This window comes from Triturus cristatus, chromosome 8 (assembly GCF_964204655.1).
Source record: "Triturus cristatus chromosome 8, aTriCri1.1, whole genome shotgun sequence".
NCBI classification, from domain to species: domain Eukaryota; kingdom Metazoa; phylum Chordata; class Amphibia; order Caudata; family Salamandridae; genus Triturus; species Triturus cristatus.
In genome coordinates, this window is record NC_140591.1 from 738009838 (window position 1) to 738027699 (window position 17862).

At 41.8% G+C, this 17862-nt stretch overlaps 7 non-coding genes across 7 annotated transcripts; all 7 read right to left on the reverse strand.

The window, feature by feature from the left end:
• Positions 1-260: 260 nt before the first annotated feature.
• TRNAP-UGG (transfer RNA proline (anticodon UGG)) lies at positions 261-332 on the reverse strand. Its single transcript has one exon. It is a non-coding gene; the product is annotated as a tRNA-Pro (tRNA).
• A 4712-nt stretch (positions 333-5044) lies between these two features.
• On the reverse strand, positions 5045-5116 carry TRNAP-UGG (transfer RNA proline (anticodon UGG)). The gene has a single exon. It is a non-coding gene; the product is annotated as a tRNA-Pro (tRNA).
• Positions 5117-9818: 4702 nt separating this feature from the next.
• On the reverse strand, positions 9819-9890 carry TRNAP-UGG (transfer RNA proline (anticodon UGG)). The gene has a single exon. It is a non-coding gene; the product is annotated as a tRNA-Pro (tRNA).
• Positions 9891-12205: 2315 nt separating this feature from the next.
• On the reverse strand, positions 12206-12277 carry TRNAP-UGG (transfer RNA proline (anticodon UGG)). Its single transcript has one exon. It is a non-coding gene; the product is annotated as a tRNA-Pro (tRNA).
• Positions 12278-14247: 1970 nt separating this feature from the next.
• TRNAV-CAC (transfer RNA valine (anticodon CAC)) lies at positions 14248-14320 on the reverse strand. The gene has a single exon. It is a non-coding gene; the product is annotated as a tRNA-Val (tRNA).
• Positions 14321-14592: 272 nt separating this feature from the next.
• On the reverse strand, positions 14593-14664 carry TRNAP-UGG (transfer RNA proline (anticodon UGG)). Its single transcript has one exon. It is a non-coding gene; the product is annotated as a tRNA-Pro (tRNA).
• Positions 14665-16984: 2320 nt separating this feature from the next.
• On the reverse strand, positions 16985-17056 carry TRNAP-UGG (transfer RNA proline (anticodon UGG)). The gene has a single exon. It is a non-coding gene; the product is annotated as a tRNA-Pro (tRNA).
• Between the last annotated feature and the right edge of the window lie 806 nt (positions 17057-17862).

The window sequence follows — 17862 nt, forward strand, 5'->3', positions numbered from 1 at the left end:
TTGATTTTTCTGTAATGAAACTGCTCCGAACTGGCTATTCCATGGGCCTCTGGCTTTAGATTTCTTTCATGCAACCTGCCCGACATCCCTAGCTGAACGCTCGTACATGCCATGCAAGACCAGATGTTTGGTATTAGCTCAGACTGGGCAGGGCTGAAGCATGAGACTCTAGCAAAGAATTATCCACTACTGCAAAGAAAAAATTGATGTTGGTTTTGAAACGCAAACTTCAAAACAACTTGAAAAGAGTACCAAGAAAAGGGCTCGTCCGGGATTTGAACCCGGGACCTCTCGCACCCAAAGCGAGAATCATACCCCTAGACCAACGAGCCCTCAAAATCCTCTTACCTCTCAAAAGCTAATACCGGCTCTAAGCCCGCAATGAAGATCATGCTGGTATCTTTATGATGCTTGGTCTGTGAATACGCATGAAAGTCAGTCTCAACTTACCCTTTCTCAAACGATAGCACTATCATTTACAAGTGTCTCCTTTTATTCCGTCCCAGCTTTGGACACGTCTTACAGGAAGTCAGCCCTTATTTATATATTTCTTCAGTGGCTGAAGCTTAATGAGAAAGAGTAACAAGTTGTTCATAACAACATAAGAAACACATTGTGCATTTTCTCTTAAATACTCCTTCACTTTGTGCCAAAAGAAATACCAAGGTGAATACCTAGGCCACAGATTCAAGCTAAAGATCTTCCTTCTGAATGCAAGGCGCAATAAAAACTGCATATCGCTGGACTAAAGCATTCCTTGCATAGCCTCTAACATCATAACATAACTGAGCTGCTAGCAGCAAGCTAACCAATACCTTTCTGAAATGAGAATGACATGTGCTTATCTGCTCAATCAGTGCTCAATCAGGCTCGATCAGGCGAGATTTAGAAAAGGTGGAAAGGGTCCAAGTGGATGCCCCTTCCTTTTTAGGGTGGGTCCTGCTGACTATCATAGGATTGCTTGTAAAAGTGGCCAGGGTCAGAGGAAAAGCTGCCAACACTTCTTAGCGTTCTCTATAGATGCAGCCATTTTCTGTGACTGTAATTTCGGCCTTTTCCCAGAAGTCTCTATTCTGCCTATGCAAATTAACAAAAGCAGTGCTTATTCCTCACTTGCTCAAATGTCCTTCCTGTCCAGAAAGCTCTGATTAAGCATGCTTATTTTCTTTTTCTGGGATATTTTAAATTGTTTCGCTGTCCAGTCTGTGGCAGTAGAAAGCTGCTTATGATGCCAGGTTTTGATGAATCCCCAAGGTACAAGTACAGAGGAATATATCAGTCTCTAGGATATGGAACTTTTAGCTAACACATCACAATATGTGATGCTTGCCAAGAAAACACTACATTCTGGAGCGCTGATGATCAGAACATTCTGCTCCTGAAGGATAGAAAAGACAGCTTGATTGAAATAAAGTCTGTTTATATTGACGCTCTCTCTCTCCCTATATATACATACATGCATACACACACACACACAGGTATGTCATGCATTTCTTCAGATTTGTTTCAACCATTTACCATTTATTGGAGAATCCCTACTTTTCAAGTGACTGCAAATGAAGTCATCTCTGGCACTTTTTGTGCAAAGTAAGAGACACACATGACACCTTATTATAAAAGTCATCGGTTTCTTTGTTACTGTGTACTTTCAAAGCATGGGGCTTTCACACGTCAGGTAAACCTGATTACCACTACACAACAAAAGCAGATGCAGCTTTCTTATCTATGTCGTGATAGAACAGTTGTGAATTGAGTAGAAGAAGGGCCCTGATGTGATACTTATTACATGCAGCCTGTAAGATAGTCAAACATGCAGGCTAGGAAGGAAGATGCAAATATCAATGTATTAGAAAAACACCTAAAGGCGAGTGATATGCTTTCATTCATGCATGGCTAGGAAAAATCGCCATACTGTTGCAAACATTCTTACACCACCAACTGGAAATAAATGATTCTGTCATTAAACGTAAAGGTGACAATGCATTTGTATCATCACCTTGAGAAGGATCATCTTGGAATTGAGCCGAGGGCCTCTGCACTCAAAGCCAGAAACACTCCACTAAAATAAGATTCCTGTTGGTGCCAACAATTCTCCATGTTAATGCTTGTTCTAGGTGAGCAGTGAACCGATTGCAGGGCTCTTTTGAAAGCAAGGTCTGAGAACCAACAGATACATCCACACGCCGATTACTTTAGTGTTTTGAGAGAATTCCCTTTCTTGGAACGAGATTGCATGAAATAATCTTCAGGGCTTGGACAATTCCATGGCAAAACGGCACCTATCAACATTGTAGCCAACACAATATAACAACTGTTTCTGCCCGGTTTCGAACCGGGGACCTTTCGCGTGTGAGGCGAACTTGATAACCACTACACTACAGAAACAGATACCTACAGTTGATTTTTCTGTAATGAAACTGCTCCGAACTGGCTATTCCATGGGCCTCTGGCTTTAGATTTCTTTCATGCAACCTGCCTGACATCCCTAGCTGAACGCTCGTACATGCCATGCAAGACCAGATGTTTGGTATTAGCTCAGACTGGGCAGGGCTGAAGCATGAGACTCTAGCAAAGAATTATCCACTACTGCAAAGAAAAAATTGATGTTGGTTTTGAAACGCAAACTTCAAAACAACTTGAAAAGAGTACCAAGAAAAGGGCTCGTCCGGGATTTGAACCCGGGACCTCACGCACCCAAAGCGAGAATCATACCCCTAGACCAACGAGCCCTCAAAATCCTCTTACCTCTCAAAAGCTAATACCGGCTCTAAGCCCGCAATGAAGATCATGCTGGTATCTTTATGATGCTTGGTCTGTGAAAACGCATGAAAGTCAGTCTCAACTTACCCTTTCTCAAACGATAGCACTATCATTTACAAGTGTCTCCTTTTATTCCGTCCCAGCTTTGGACACGTCTTACAGGAAGTCAGCCCTTATTTATATATTTCTGCAGTGGCTGAAGCTTAATGAGAAAGAGTAACAAGTTGTTCATAACAACATAAGAAACACATTGTGCATTTTCTCTCAAATACTCCTTCACTTTGTGCCAAAAGAAATACCAAGGTGAATACCTAGGCCACAGATTCAAGCTAAAGATCTTCCTGCTGAATGCAAGGCGCAATAAAAACTGCATATCGCTGGACTAAAGCATTCCTTGCATAGCCTCTAACATCATAACATAACTGAGCTGCTAGCAGCAAGCTAACCAATACCTTTCTGAAATGAGAATGACATGTGCTTATCTGCTCAATCAGTGCTCAATCAGGCGAGATTTAGAAAAGGTGGAAAGGGTCCAAGTGGATGCCCCTTCCTTTTTAGGGTGGGTCCTGCTGACTATCATAGGATTGCTTGTAAAAGTGGTCAGGGTCAGAGGAAAAGCTGCCAACACTTCTTAGCGTTCTCTATAGATGCAGCCATTTTCTGTGACTGTAATTTCGGCCTTTTCCCAGAAGTCTCTATTCTGCCTATGCAAATTAACAAAAGCAGTGCTTATTCCTCACTTGCTCAAATGTCCTTCCTGTCCAGAAAGCTCTGATTAAGCATGCTTATTTTCTTTTTCTGGGATATTTTAAATTGTTTCGCTGTCCAGTCTGTGGCAGTAGAAAGCTGCTTATGATGCCAGGTTTTGATGAATCCCCAAGGTACAAGTACAGAGGAATATATCAGTCTCTAGGATATGGAACTTTTAGCTAACACATCACAATATGTGATGCTTGCCAAGAAAACACTACATTCTGGAGCGCTGATGATCAGAACATTCTGCTCCTGAAGGATAGAAAAGACAGCTTGATTGAAATAAAGTCTGTTTATATTGACGCTCTCTCTCTCCCTATATATACATACATGCGTACACACACACACACAGGTATGTCATGCATTTCTTCAGATTTGTTTAAACCATTTACCATTTATTGGAGAATCCCTACTTTTCAAGTGACTGCAAATGAAGCCATCTCTGGCACTTTTTGTGCAAAGTAAGAGACACACATGACACCTTTTTATAAAAGTCATCGGTTTCTTTGTTACTGTGTACTTTCAAAGCATGGGGCTTTCACACGTCAGGTAAACCTGATTACCACTACACAACAAAAGCAGATGCAGCTTTCTTATCTATGTCGTGATAGAACAGTTGTGAATTGAGTAGAAGAAGGGCCCTGATGTGATACTTATTACATGCAGCCTGTAAGATAGTCAAACATGCAGGCTAGGAAGGAAGATGCAAATATCAATGTATTAGAAAAACACCTAAAGGCGAGTGATATGCTTTCATTCATGCATGGCTAGGAAAAATCGCCATACTGTTGCAAACATTCTTACACCACCAACTGGAAATAAATGATTCTGACATTAAACGTAAAGGTGACAATGCATTTGTATCATCACCTTGAGAAGGATCATCTTGGAATTGAGCCGAGGGCCTCTGCACTCAAAGCCAGAAACACTCCACTAAAATAAGATTCCTGTTGGTGCCAACAATTCTCCATGTTAATGCTTGTTCTAGGTGAGCAGTGAACCGATTGCAGGGCTCTTTTGAAAGCAAGGTCTGAGAACCAACAGATACATCCACACGCCGATTACTTTAGTGTTTTGAGAGAATTCCCTTTCTTGGAACGAGATTGCATGAAATAATCTTCAGGGCTTGGACAATTCCATGGCAAAACGGCACCTATCAACATTGTAGCCAACACAATATAACAACTGTTTCTGCCCGGTTTCGAACCGGGGACCTTTCGCGTGTGAGGCGAACTTGATAACCACTACACTACAGAAACAGATACCTACAGTTGATTTTTCTGTAATGAAACTGCTCCGAACTGGCTATTCCATGGGCCTCTGGCTTTAGATTTCTTTCATGCAACCTGCCCGACATCCCTAGCTGAACGCTCGTACATGCCATGCAAGACCAGATGTTTGGTATTAGCTCAGACTGGGCAGGGCTGAAGCATGAGACTCTAGCAAAGAATTATCCACTACTGCAAAGAAAAAATTGATGTTGGTTTTGAAACGCAAACTTCAAAACAACTTGAAAAGAGTACCAAGAAAAGGGCTCGTCCGGGATTTGAACCCGGGACCTCTCGCACCCAAAGCGAGAATCATACCCCTAGACCAACGAGCCCTCAAAATCCTCTTACCTCTCAAAAGCTAATACCGGCTCTAAGCCCGCAATGAAGATCATGCTGGTATCTTTATGATGCTTGGTCTGTGAAAACGCATGAAAGTCAGTCTCAACTTACCCTTTCTCAAACGATAGCACTATCATTTACAAGTGTCTCCTTTTATTCCGTCCCAGCTTTGGACACGTCTTACAGGAAGTCAGCCCTTATTTATATATTTCTGCAGTGGCTGAAGCTTAATGAGAAAGAGTAACAAGTTGTTCATAACAACATAAGAAACACATTGTGCATTTTCTCTCAAATACTCCTTCACTTTGTGCCAAAAGAAATACCAAGGTGAATACCTAGGCCACAGATTCAAGCTAAAGATCTTCCTGCTGAATGCAAGGCGCAATAAAAACTGCATATCGCTGGACTAAAGCATTCCTTGCATAGCCTCTAACATCATAACATAACTGAGCTGCTAGCAGCAAGCTAACCAATACCTTTCTGAAATGAGAATGACATGTGCTTATCTGCTCAATCAGTGCTCAATCAGGCGAGATTTAGAAAAGGTGGAAAGGGTCCAAGTGGATGCCCCTTCCTTTTTAGGGTGGGTCCTGCTGACTATCATAGGATTGCTTGTAAAAGTGGTCAGGGTCAGAGGAAAAGCTGCCAACACTTCTTAGCGTTCTCTATAGATGCAGCCATTTTCTGTGACTGTAATTTCGGCCTTTTCCCAGAAGTCTCTATTCTGCCTATGCAAATTAACAAAAGCAGTGCTTATTCCTCACTTGCTCAAATGTCCTTCCTGTCCAGAAAGCTCTGATTAAGCATGCTTATTTTCTTTTTCTGGGATATTTTAAATTGTTTCGCTGTCCAGTCTGTGGCAGTAGAAAGCTGCTTATGATGCCAGGTTTTGATGAATCCCCAAGGTACAAGTACAGAGGAATATATCAGTCTCTAGGATATGGAACTTTTAGCTAACACATCACAATATGTGATGCTTGCCAAGAAAACACTACATTCTGGAGCGCTGATGATCAGAACATTCTGCTCCTGAAGGATAGAAAAGACAGCTTGATTGAAATAAAGTCTGTTTATATTGACGCTCTCTCTCTCCCTATATATACATACATGCATACACACACACACACAGGTATGTCATGCATTTCTTCAGATTTGTTTCAACCATTTACCATTTATTGGAGAATCCCTACTTTTCAAGTGACTGCAAATGAAGTCATCTCTGGCACTTTTTGTGCAAAGTAAGAGACACACATGACACCTTATTATAAAAGTCATCGGTTTCTTTGTTACTGTGTACTTTCAAAGCATGGGGCTTTCACACGTCAGGTAAACCTGATTACCACTACACAACAAAAGCAGATGCAGCTTTCTTATCTATGTCGTGATAGAACAGTTGTGAATTGAGTAGAAGAAGGGCCCTGATGTGATACTTATTACATGCAGCCTGTAAGATAGTCAAACATGCAGGCTAGGAAGGAAGATGCAAATATCAATGTATTAGAAAAACACCTAAAGGCGAGTGATATGCTTTCATTCATGCATGGCTAGGAAAAATCGCCATACTGTTGCAAACATTCTTACACCACCAACTGGAAATAAATGATTCTGTCATTAAACGTAAAGGTGACAATGCATTTGTATCATCACCTTGAGAAGGATCATCTTGGAATTGAGCCGAGGGCCTCTGCACTCAAAGCCAGAAACACTCCACTAAAATAAGATTCCTGTTGGTGCCAACAATTCTCCATGTTAATGCTTGTTCTAGGTGAGCAGTGAACCGATTGCAGGGCTCTTTTGAAAGCAAGGTCTGAGAACCAACAGATACATCCACACGCCGATTACTTTAGTGTTTTGAGAGAATTCCCTTTCTTGGAACGAGATTGCATGAAATAATCTTCAGGGCTTGGACAATTCCATGGCAAAACGGCACCTATCAACATTGTAGCCAACACAATATAACAACTGTTTCTGCCCGGTTTCGAACCGGGGACCTTTCGCGTGTGAGGCGAACTTGATAACCACTACACTACAGAAACAGATACCTACAGTTGATTTTTCTGTAATGAAACTGCTCCGAACTGGCTATTCCATGGGCCTCTGGCTTTAGATTTCTTTCATGCAACCTGCCTGACATCCCTAGCTGAACGCTCGTACATGCCATGCAAGACCAGATGTTTGGTATTAGCTCAGACTGGGCAGGGCTGAAGCATGAGACTCTAGCAAAGAATTATCCACTACTGCAAAGAAAAAATTGATGTTGGTTTTGAAACGCAAACTTCAAAACAACTTGAAAAGAGTACCAAGAAAAGGGCTCGTCCGGGATTTGAACCCGGGACCTCACGCACCCAAAGCGAGAATCATACCCCTAGACCAACGAGCCCTCAAAATCCTCTTACCTCTCAAAAGCTAATACCGGCTCTAAGCCCGCAATGAAGATCATGCTGGTATCTTTATGATGCTTGGTCTGTGAAAACGCATGAAAGTCAGTCTCAACTTACCCTTTCTCAAACGATAGCACTATCATTTACAAGTGTCTCCTTTTATTCCGTCCCAGCTTTGGACACGTCTTACAGGAAGTCAGCCCTTATTTATATATTTCTGCAGTGGCTGAAGCTTAATGAGAAAGAGTAACAAGTTGTTCATAACAACATAAGAAACACATTGTGCATTTTCTCTCAAATACTCCTTCACTTTGTGCCAAAAGAAATACCAAGGTGAATACCTAGGCCACAGATTCAAGCTAAAGATCTTCCTGCTGAATGCAAGGCGCAATAAAAACTGCATATCGCTGGACTAAAGCATTCCTTGCATAGCCTCTAACATCATAACATAACTGAGCTGCTAGCAGCAAGCTAACCAATACCTTTCTGAAATGAGAATGACATGTGCTTATCTGCTCAATCAGTGCTCAATCAGGCGAGATTTAGAAAAGGTGGAAAGGGTCCAAGTGGATGCCCCTTCCTTTTTAGGGTGGGTCCTGCTGACTATCATAGGATTGCTTGTAAAAGTGGTCAGGGTCAGAGGAAAAGCTGCCAACACTTCTTAGCGTTCTCTATAGATGCAGCCATTTTCTGTGACTGTAATTTCGGCCTTTTCCCAGAAGTCTCTATTCTGCCTATGCAAATTAACAAAAGCAGTGCTTATTCCTCACTTGCTCAAAGGTCCTTCCTGTCCAGAAAGCTCTGATTAAGCATGCTTATTTTCTTTTTCTGGGATATTTTAAATTGTTTCGCTGTCCAGTCTGTGGCAGTAGAAAGCTGCTTATGATGCCAGGTTTTGATGAATCCCCAAGGTACAAGTACAGAGGAATATATCAGTCTCTAGGATATGGAACTTTTAGCTAACACATCACAATATGTGATGCTTGCCAAGAAAACACTACATTCTGGAGCGCTGATGATCAGAACATTCTGCTCCTGAAGGATAGAAAAGACAGCTTGATTGAAATAAAGTCTGTTTATATTGACGCTCTCTCTCTCCCTATATATACATACATGCGTACACACACACACACAGGTATGTCATGCATTTCTTCAGATTTGTTTAAACCATTTACCATTTATTGGAGAATCCCTACTTTTCAAGTGACTGCAAATGAAGCCATCTCTGGCACTTTTTGTGCAAAGTAAGAGACACACATGACACCTTTTTATAAAAGTCATCGGTTTCTTTGTTACTGTGTACTTTCAAAGCATGGGGCTTTCACACGTCAGGTAAACCTGATTACCACTACACAACAAAAGCAGATGCAGCTTTCTTATCTATGTCGTGATAGAACAGTTGTGAATTGAGTAGAAGAAGGGCCCTGATGTGATACTTATTACATGCAGCCTGTAAGATAGTCAAACATGCAGGCTAGGAAGGAAGATGCAAATATCAATGTATTAGAAAAACACCTAAAGGCGAGTGATATGCTTTCATTCATGCATGGCTAGGAAAAATCGCCATACTGTTGCAAACATTCTTACACCACCAACTGGAAATAAATGATTCTGACATTAAACGTAAAGGTGACAATGCATTTGTATCATCACCTTGAGAAGGATCATCTTGGAATTGAGCCGAGGGCCTCTGCACTCAAAGCCAGAAACACTCCACTAAAATAAGATTCCTGTTGGTGCCAACAATTCTCCATGTTAATGCTTGTTCTAGGTGAGCAGTGAACCGATTGCAGGGCTCTTTTGAAAGCAAGGTCTGAGAACCAACAGATACATCCACACGCCGATTACTTTAGTGTTTTGAGAGAATTCCCTTTCTTGGAACGAGATTGCATGAAATAATCTTCAGGGCTTGGACAATTCCATGGCAAAACGGCACCTATCAACATTGTAGCCAACACAATATAACAACTGTTTCTGCCCGGTTTCGAACCGGGGACCTTTCGCGTGTGAGGCGAACTTGATAACCACTACACTACAGAAACAGATACCTACAGTTGATTTTTCTGTAATGAAACTGCTCCGAACTGGCTATTCCATGGGCCTCTGGCTTTAGATTTCTTTCATGCAACCTGCCCGACATCCCTAGCTGAACGCTCGTACATGCCATGCAAGACCAGATGTTTGGTATTAGCTCAGACTGGGCAGGGCTGAAGCATGAGACTCTAGCAAAGAATTATCCACTACTGCAAAGAAAAAATTGATGTTGGTTTTGAAACGCAAACTTCAAAACAACTTGAAAAGAGTACCAAGAAAAGGGCTCGTCCGGGATTTGAACCCGGGACCTCTCGCACCCAAAGCGAGAATCATACCCCTAGACCAACGAGCCCTCAAAATCCTCTTACCTCTCAAAAGCTAATACCGGCTCTAAGCCCGCAATGAAGATCATGCTGGTATCTTTATGATGCTTGGTCTGTGAAAACGCATGAAAGTCAGTCTCAACTTACCCTTTCTCAAACGATAGCACTATCATTTACAAGTGTCTCCTTTTATTCCGTCCCAGCTTTGGACACGTCTTACAGGAAGTCAGCCCTTATTTATATATTTCTGCAGTGGCTGAAGCTTAATGAGAAAGAGTAACAAGTTGTTCATAACAACATAAGAAACACATTGTGCATTTTCTCTCAAATACTCCTTCACTTTGTGCCAAAAGAAATACCAAGGTGAATACCTAGGCCACAGATTCAAGCTAAAGATCTTCCTGCTGAATGCAAGGCGCAATAAAAACTGCATATCGCTGGACTAAAGCATTCCTTGCATAGCCTCTAACATCATAACATAACTGAGCTGCTAGCAGCAAGCTAACCAATACCTTTCTGAAATGAGAATGACATGTGCTTATCTGCTCAATCAGTGCTCAATCAGGCGAGATTTAGAAAAGGTGGAAAGGGTCCAAGTGGATGCCCCTTCCTTTTTAGGGTGGGTCCTGCTGACTATCATAGGATTGCTTGTAAAAGTGGTCAGGGTCAGAGGAAAAGCTGCCAACACTTCTTAGCGTTCTCTATAGATGCAGCCATTTTCTGTGACTGTAATTTCGGCCTTTTCCCAGAAGTCTCTATTCTGCCTATGCAAATTAACAAAAGCAGTGCTTATTCCTCACTTGCTCAAATGTCCTTCCTGTCCAGAAAGCTCTGATTAAGCATGCTTATTTTCTTTTTCTGGGATATTTTAAATTGTTTCGCTGTCCAGTCTGTGGCAGTAGAAAGCTGCTTATGATGCCAGGTTTTGATGAATCCCCAAGGTACAAGTACAGAGGAATATATCAGTCTCTAGGATATGGAACTTTTAGCTAACACATCACAATATGTGATGCTTGCCAAGAAAACACTACATTCTGGAGCGCTGATGATCAGAACATTCTGCTCCTGAAGGATAGAAAAGACAGCTTGATTGAAATAAAGTCTGTTTATATTGACGCTCTCTCTCTCCCTATATATACATACATGCATACACACACACACACAGGTATGTCATGCATTTCTTCAGATTTGTTTCAACCATTTACCATTTATTGGAGAATCCCTACTTTTCAAGTGACTGCAAATGAAGTCATCTCTGGCACTTTTTGTGCAAAGTAAGAGACACACATGACACCTTATTATAAAAGTCATCGGTTTCTTTGTTACTGTGTACTTTCAAAGCATGGGGCTTTCACACGTCAGGTAAACCTGATTACCACTACACAACAAAAGCAGATGCAGCTTTCTTATCTATGTCGTGATAGAACAGTTGTGAATTGAGTAGAAGAAGGGCCCTGATGTGATACTTATTACATGCAGCCTGTAAGATAGTCAAACATGCAGGCTAGGAAGGAAGATGCAAATATCAATGTATTAGAAAAACACCTAAAGGCGAGTGATATGCTTTCATTCATGCATGGCTAGGAAAAATCGCCATACTGTTGCAAACATTCTTACACCACCAACTGGAAATAAATGATTCTGACATTAAACGTAAAGGTGACAATGCATTTGTATCATCACCTTGAGAAGGATCATCTTGGAATTGAGCCGAGGGCCTCTGCACTCAAAGCCAGAAACACTCCACTAAAATAAGATTCCTGTTGGTGCCAACAATTCTCCATGTTAATGCTTGTTCTAGGTGAGCAGTGAACCGATTGCAGGGCTCTTTTGAAAGCAAGGTCTGAGAACCAACAGATACATCCACACGCCGATTACTTTAGTGTTTTGAGAGAATTCCCTTTCTTGGAACGAGATTGCATGAAATAATCTTCAGGGCTTGGACAATTCCATGGCAAAACGGCACCTATCAACATTGTAGCCAACACAATATAACAACTGTTTCTGCCCGGTTTCGAACCGGGGACCTTTCGCGTGTGAGGGGAACTTGATAACCACTACACTACAGAAACAGATACCTACAGTTGATTTTTCTGTAATGAAACTGCTCCGAACTGGCTATTCCATGGGCCTCTGGCTTTAGATTTCTTTCATGCAACCTGCCCGACATCCCTAGCTGAACGCTCGTACATGCCATGCAAGACCAGATGTTTGGTATTAGCTCAGACTGGGCAGGGCTGAAGCATGAGACTCTAGCAAAGAATTATCCACTACTGCAAAGAAAAAATTGATGTTGGTTTTGAAACGCAAACTTCAAAACAACTTGAAAAGAGTACCAAGAAAAGGGCTCGTCCGGGATTTGAACCCGGGACCTCTCGCACCCAAAGCGAGAATCATACCCCTAGACCAACGAGCCCTCAAAATCCTCTTACCTCTCAAAAGCTAATACCGGCTCTAAGCCCGCAATGAAGATCATGCTGGTATCTTTATGATGCTTGGTCTGTGAAAACGCATGAAAGTCAGTCTCAACTTACCCTTTCTCAAACGATAGCACTATCATTTACAAGTGTCTCCTTTTATTCCGTCCCAGCTTTGGACACGTCTTACAGGAAGTCAGCCCTTATTTATATATTTCTGCAGTGGCTGAAGCTTAATGAGAAAGAGTAACAAGTTGTTCATAACAACATAAGAAACACATTGTGCATTTTCTCTCAAATACTCCTTCACTTTGTGCCAAAAGAAATACCAAGGTGAATACCTAGGCCACAGATTCAAGCTAAAGATCTTCCTGCTGAATGCAAGGCGCAATAAAAACTGCATATCGCTGGACTAAAGCATTCCTTGCATAGCCTCTAACATCATAACATAACTGAGCTGCTAGCAGCAAGCTAACCAATACCTTTCTGAAATGAGAATGACATGTGCTTATCTGCTCAATCAGTGCTCAATCAGGCGAGATTTAGAAAAGGTGGAAAGGGTCCAAGTGGATGCCCCTTCCTTTTTAGGGTGGGTCCTGCTGACTATCATAGGATTGCTTGTAAAAGTGGTCAGGGTCAGAGGAAAAGCTGCCAACACTTCTTAGCGTTCTCTATAGATGCAGCCATTTTCTGTGACTGTAATTTCGGCCTTTTCCCAGAAGTCTCTATTCTGCCTATGCAAATTAACAAAAGCAGTGCTTATTCCTCACTTGCTCAAAGGTCCTTCCTGTCCAGAAAGCTCTGATTAAGCATGCTTATTTTCTTTTTCTGGGATATTTTAAATTGTTTCGCTGTCCAGTCTGTGGCAGTAGAAAGCTGCTTATGATGCCAGGTTTTGATGAATCCCCAAGGTACAAGTACAGAGGAATATATCAGTCTCTAGGATATGGAACTTTTAGCTAACACATCACAATATGTGATGCTTGCCAAGAAAACACTACATTCTGGAGCGCTGATGATCAGAACATTCTGCTCCTGAAGGATAGAAAAGACAGCTTGATTGAAATAAAGTCTGTTTATATTGACGCTCTCTCTCTCCCTATATATACATACATGCGTACACACACACACACAGGTATGTCATGCATTTCTTCAGATTTGTTTCAACCATTTACCATTTATTGGAGAATCCCTACTTTTCAAGTGACTGCAAATGAAGTCATCTCTGGCACTTTTTGTGCAAAGTAAGAGACGCACATGACACCTTTTTATAAAAGTCATCGGTTTCTTTGTTACTGTGTACTTTCAAAGCATGGGGCTTTCACACGTCAGGTAAACCTGATTACCACTACACAACAAAAGCAGATGCAGCTTTCTTATCTATGTCGTGATAGAACAGTTGTGAATTGAGTAGAAGAAGGGCCCTGATGTGATACTTATTACATGCAGCCTGTAAGATAGTCAAACATGCAGGCTAGGAAGGAAGATGCAAATATCAATGTATTAGAAAAACACCTAAAGGCGAGTGATATGCTTTCATTCATGCATGGCTAGGAAAAATCGCCATACTGTTGCAAACATTCTTACACCACCAACTGGAAATAAATGATTCTGACATTAAACGTAAAGGTGACAATGCATTTGTATCATCACCTTGAGAAGGATCATCTTGGAATTGAGCCGAGGGCCTCTGCACTCAAAGCCAGAAACACTCCACTAAAATAAGATTCCTGTTGGTGCCAACAATTCTCCATGTTAATGCTTGTTCTAGGTGAGCAGTGAACCGATTGCAGGGCTCTTTTGAAAGCAAGGTCTGAGAACCAACAGATACATCCACACGCCGATTACTTTAGTGTTTTGAGAGAATTCCCTTTCTTGGAACGAGATTGCATGAAATAATCTTCAGGGCTTGGACAATTCCATGGCAAAACGGCACCTATCAACATTGTAGCCAACACAATATAACAACTGTTTCTGCCCGGTTTCGAACCGGGGACCTTTCGCGTGTGAGGCGAACGTGATAACCACTACACTACAGAAACAGATACCTACAGTTGATTTTTCTGTAATGAAACTGCTCCGAACTGGCTATTCCATGGGCCTCTGGCTTTAGATTTCTTTCATGCAACCTGCCCGACATCCCTAGCTGAACGCTCGTACATGCCATGCAAGACCAGATGTTTGGTATTAGCTCAGACTGGGCAGGGCTGAAGCATGAGACTCTAGCAAAGAATTATCCACTACTGCAAAGAAAAAATTGATGTTGGTTTTGAAACGCAAACTTCAAAACAACTTGAAAAGAGTACCAAGAAAAGGGCTCGTCCGGGATTTGAACCCGGGACCTCTCGCACCCAAAGCGAGAATCATACCCCTAGACCAACGAGCCCTCAAAATCCTCTTACCTCTCAAAAGCTAATACCGGCTCTAAGCCCGCAATGAAGATCATGCTGGTATCTTTATGATGCTTGGTCTGTGAATACGCATGAAAGTCAGTCTCAACTTACCCTTTCTCAAACGATAGCACTATCATTTACAAGTGTCTCCTTTTATTCCGTCCCAGCTTTGGACACGTCTTACAGGAAGTCAGCCCTTATTTATATATTTCTGCAGTGGCTGAAGCTTAATGAGAAAGAGTAACAAGTTGTTCATAACAACATAAGAAACACATTGTGCATTTTCTCTCAAATACTCCTTCACTTTGTGCCAAAAGAAATACCAAGGTGAATACCTAGGCCACAGATTCAAGCTAAAGATCTTCCTGGTGAAGGCAAGGCGCAATAAAAACTGCATATCGCTGGACTAAAGCATTCCTTGCATAGCCTCTAACATCATAACATAACTGAGCTGAGCTGCTAGCAGCAAGCTAACCAATACCTTTCTGAAATGAGAATGACATGTGCTTATCTGCTCAATCAGTGCTCAATCAGGCGAGATTTAGAAAAGGTGGAAAGGGTCCAAGTGGATGCCCCTTCCTTTTTAGGGTGGGTCCTGCTGACTATCATAGGATTGCTTGTAAAAGTGGTCAGGGTCAGAGGAAAAGCTGCCAACACTTCTTAGCGTTCTCTATAGATGCAGCCATTTTCTGTGACTGTAATTTCGGCCTTTTCCCAGAAGTCTCTATTCTGCCTATGCAAATTAACAAAAGCAGTGCTTATTCCTCACTTGCTCAAAGGTCCTTCCTGTCCAGAAAGCTCTGATTAAGCATGCTTATTTTCTTTTTCTGGGATATTTTAAATTGTTTCGCTGTCCAGTCTGTGGCAGTAGAAAGCTGCTTATGATGCCAGGTTTTGATGAATCCCCAAGGTACAAGTACAGAGGAATATATCAGTCTCTAGGATATGGAACTTTTAGCTAACACATCACAATATGTGATGCTTGCCAAGAAAACACTACATTCTGGAGCGCTGATGATCAGAACATTCTGCTCCTGAAGGATAGAAAAGACAGCTTGATTGAAATAAAGTCTGTTTATATTGACGCTCTCTCTCTCCCTATATATACATACATGCATACACACACACACACAGGTATGTCATGCATTTCTTCAGATTTGTTTCAACCATTTACCATTTATTGGAGAATCCCTACTTTTCAAGTGACTGCAAATGAAGTCATCTCTGGCACTTTTTGTGCAAAGTAAGAGACACACATGACACCTTATTATAAAAGTCATCGGTTTCTTTGTTACTGTGTACTTTCAAAGCATGGGGCTTTCACACGTCAGGTAAACCTGATTACCACTACACAACAAAAGCAGATGCAGCTTTCTTATCTATGTCGTGATAGAACAGTTGTGAATTGAGTAGAAGAAGGGCCCTGATGTGATACTTATTACATGCAGCCTGTAAGATAGTCAAACATGCAGGCTAGGAAGGAAGATGCAAATATCAATGTATTAGAAAAACACCTAAAGGCGAGTGATATGCTTTCATTCATGCATGGCTAGGAAAAATCGCCATACTGTTGCAAACATTCTTACACCACCAACTGGAAATAAATGATTCTGACATTAAACGTAAAGGTGACAATGCATTTGTATCATCACCTTGAGAAGGATCATCTTGGAATTGAGCCGAGGGCCTCTGCACTCAAAGCCAGAAACACTCCACTAAAATAAGATTCCTGTTGGTGCCAACAATTCTCCATGTTAATGCTTGTTCTAGGTGAGCAGTGAACCGATTGCAGGGCTCTTTTGAAAGCAAGGTCTGAGAACCAACAGATACATCCACACGCCGATTACTTTAGTGTTTTGAGAGAATTCCCTTTCTTGGAACGAGATTGCATGAAATAATCTTCAGGGCTTGGACAATTCCATGGCAAAACGGCACCTATCAACATTGTAGCCAACACAATATAACAACTGTTTCTGCCCGGTTTCGAACCGGGGACCTTTCGCGTGTGAGGCGAACTTGATAACCACTACACTACAGAAACAGATACCTACAGTTGATTTTTCTGTAATGAAACTGCTCCGAACTGGCTATTCCATGGGCCTCTGGCTTTAGATTTCTTTCATGCAACCTGCCCGACATCCCTAGCTGAACGCTCGTACATGCCATGCAAGACCAGATGTTTGGTATTAGCTCAGACTGGGCAGGGCTGAAGCATGAGACTCTAGCAAAGAATTATCCACTACTGCAAAGAAAAAATTGATGTTGGTTTTGAAACGCAAACTTCAAAACAACTTGAAAAGAGTACCAAGAAAAGGGCTCGTCCGGGATTTGAACCCGGGACCTCTCGCACCCAAAGCGAGAATCATACCCCTAGACCAACGAGCCCTCAAAATCCTCTTACCTCTCAAAAGCTAATACCGGCTCTAAGCCCGCAATGAAGATCATGCTGGTATCTTTATGATGCTTGGTCTGTGAATACGCATGAAAGTCAGTCTCAACTTACCCTTTCTCAAACTATAGCACTATCATTTACAAGTGTCTCCTTTTATTCCGTCCCAGCTTTGGACACGTCTTACAGGAAGTCAGCCCTTATTTATATATTTCTGCAGTGGCTGAAGCTTAATGAGAAAGAGTAACAAGTTGTTCATAACAACATAAGAAACACATTGTGCATTTTCTCTCAAATACTCCTTCACTTTGTGCCAAAAGAAATACCAAGGTGAATACCTAGGCCACAGATTCAAGCTAAAGATCTTCCTGGTGAAGGCAAGGCGCAATAAAAACTGCATATCGCTGGACTAAAGCATTCCTTGCATAGCCTCTAACATCATAACATAACTGAGCTGCTAGCAGCAAGCTAACCAATACCTTTCTGAAATGAGAATGACATGTGCTTATCTGCTCAATCAGTGCTCAATCAGGCGAGATTTAGAAAAGGTGGAAAGGGTCCAAGTGGATGCCCCTTCCTTTTTAGGGTGGGTCCTGCTGACTATCATAGGATTGCTTGTAAAAGTGGTCAGGGTCAGAGGAAAAGCTGCCAACACTTCTTAGCGTTCTCTATAGATGCAGCCATTTTCTGTGACTGTAATTTCGGCCTTTTCCCAGAAGTCTCTATTCTGCCTATGCAAATTAACAAAAGCAGTGCTTATTCCTCACTTGCTCAAAGGTCCTTCCTGTCCAGAAAGCTCTGA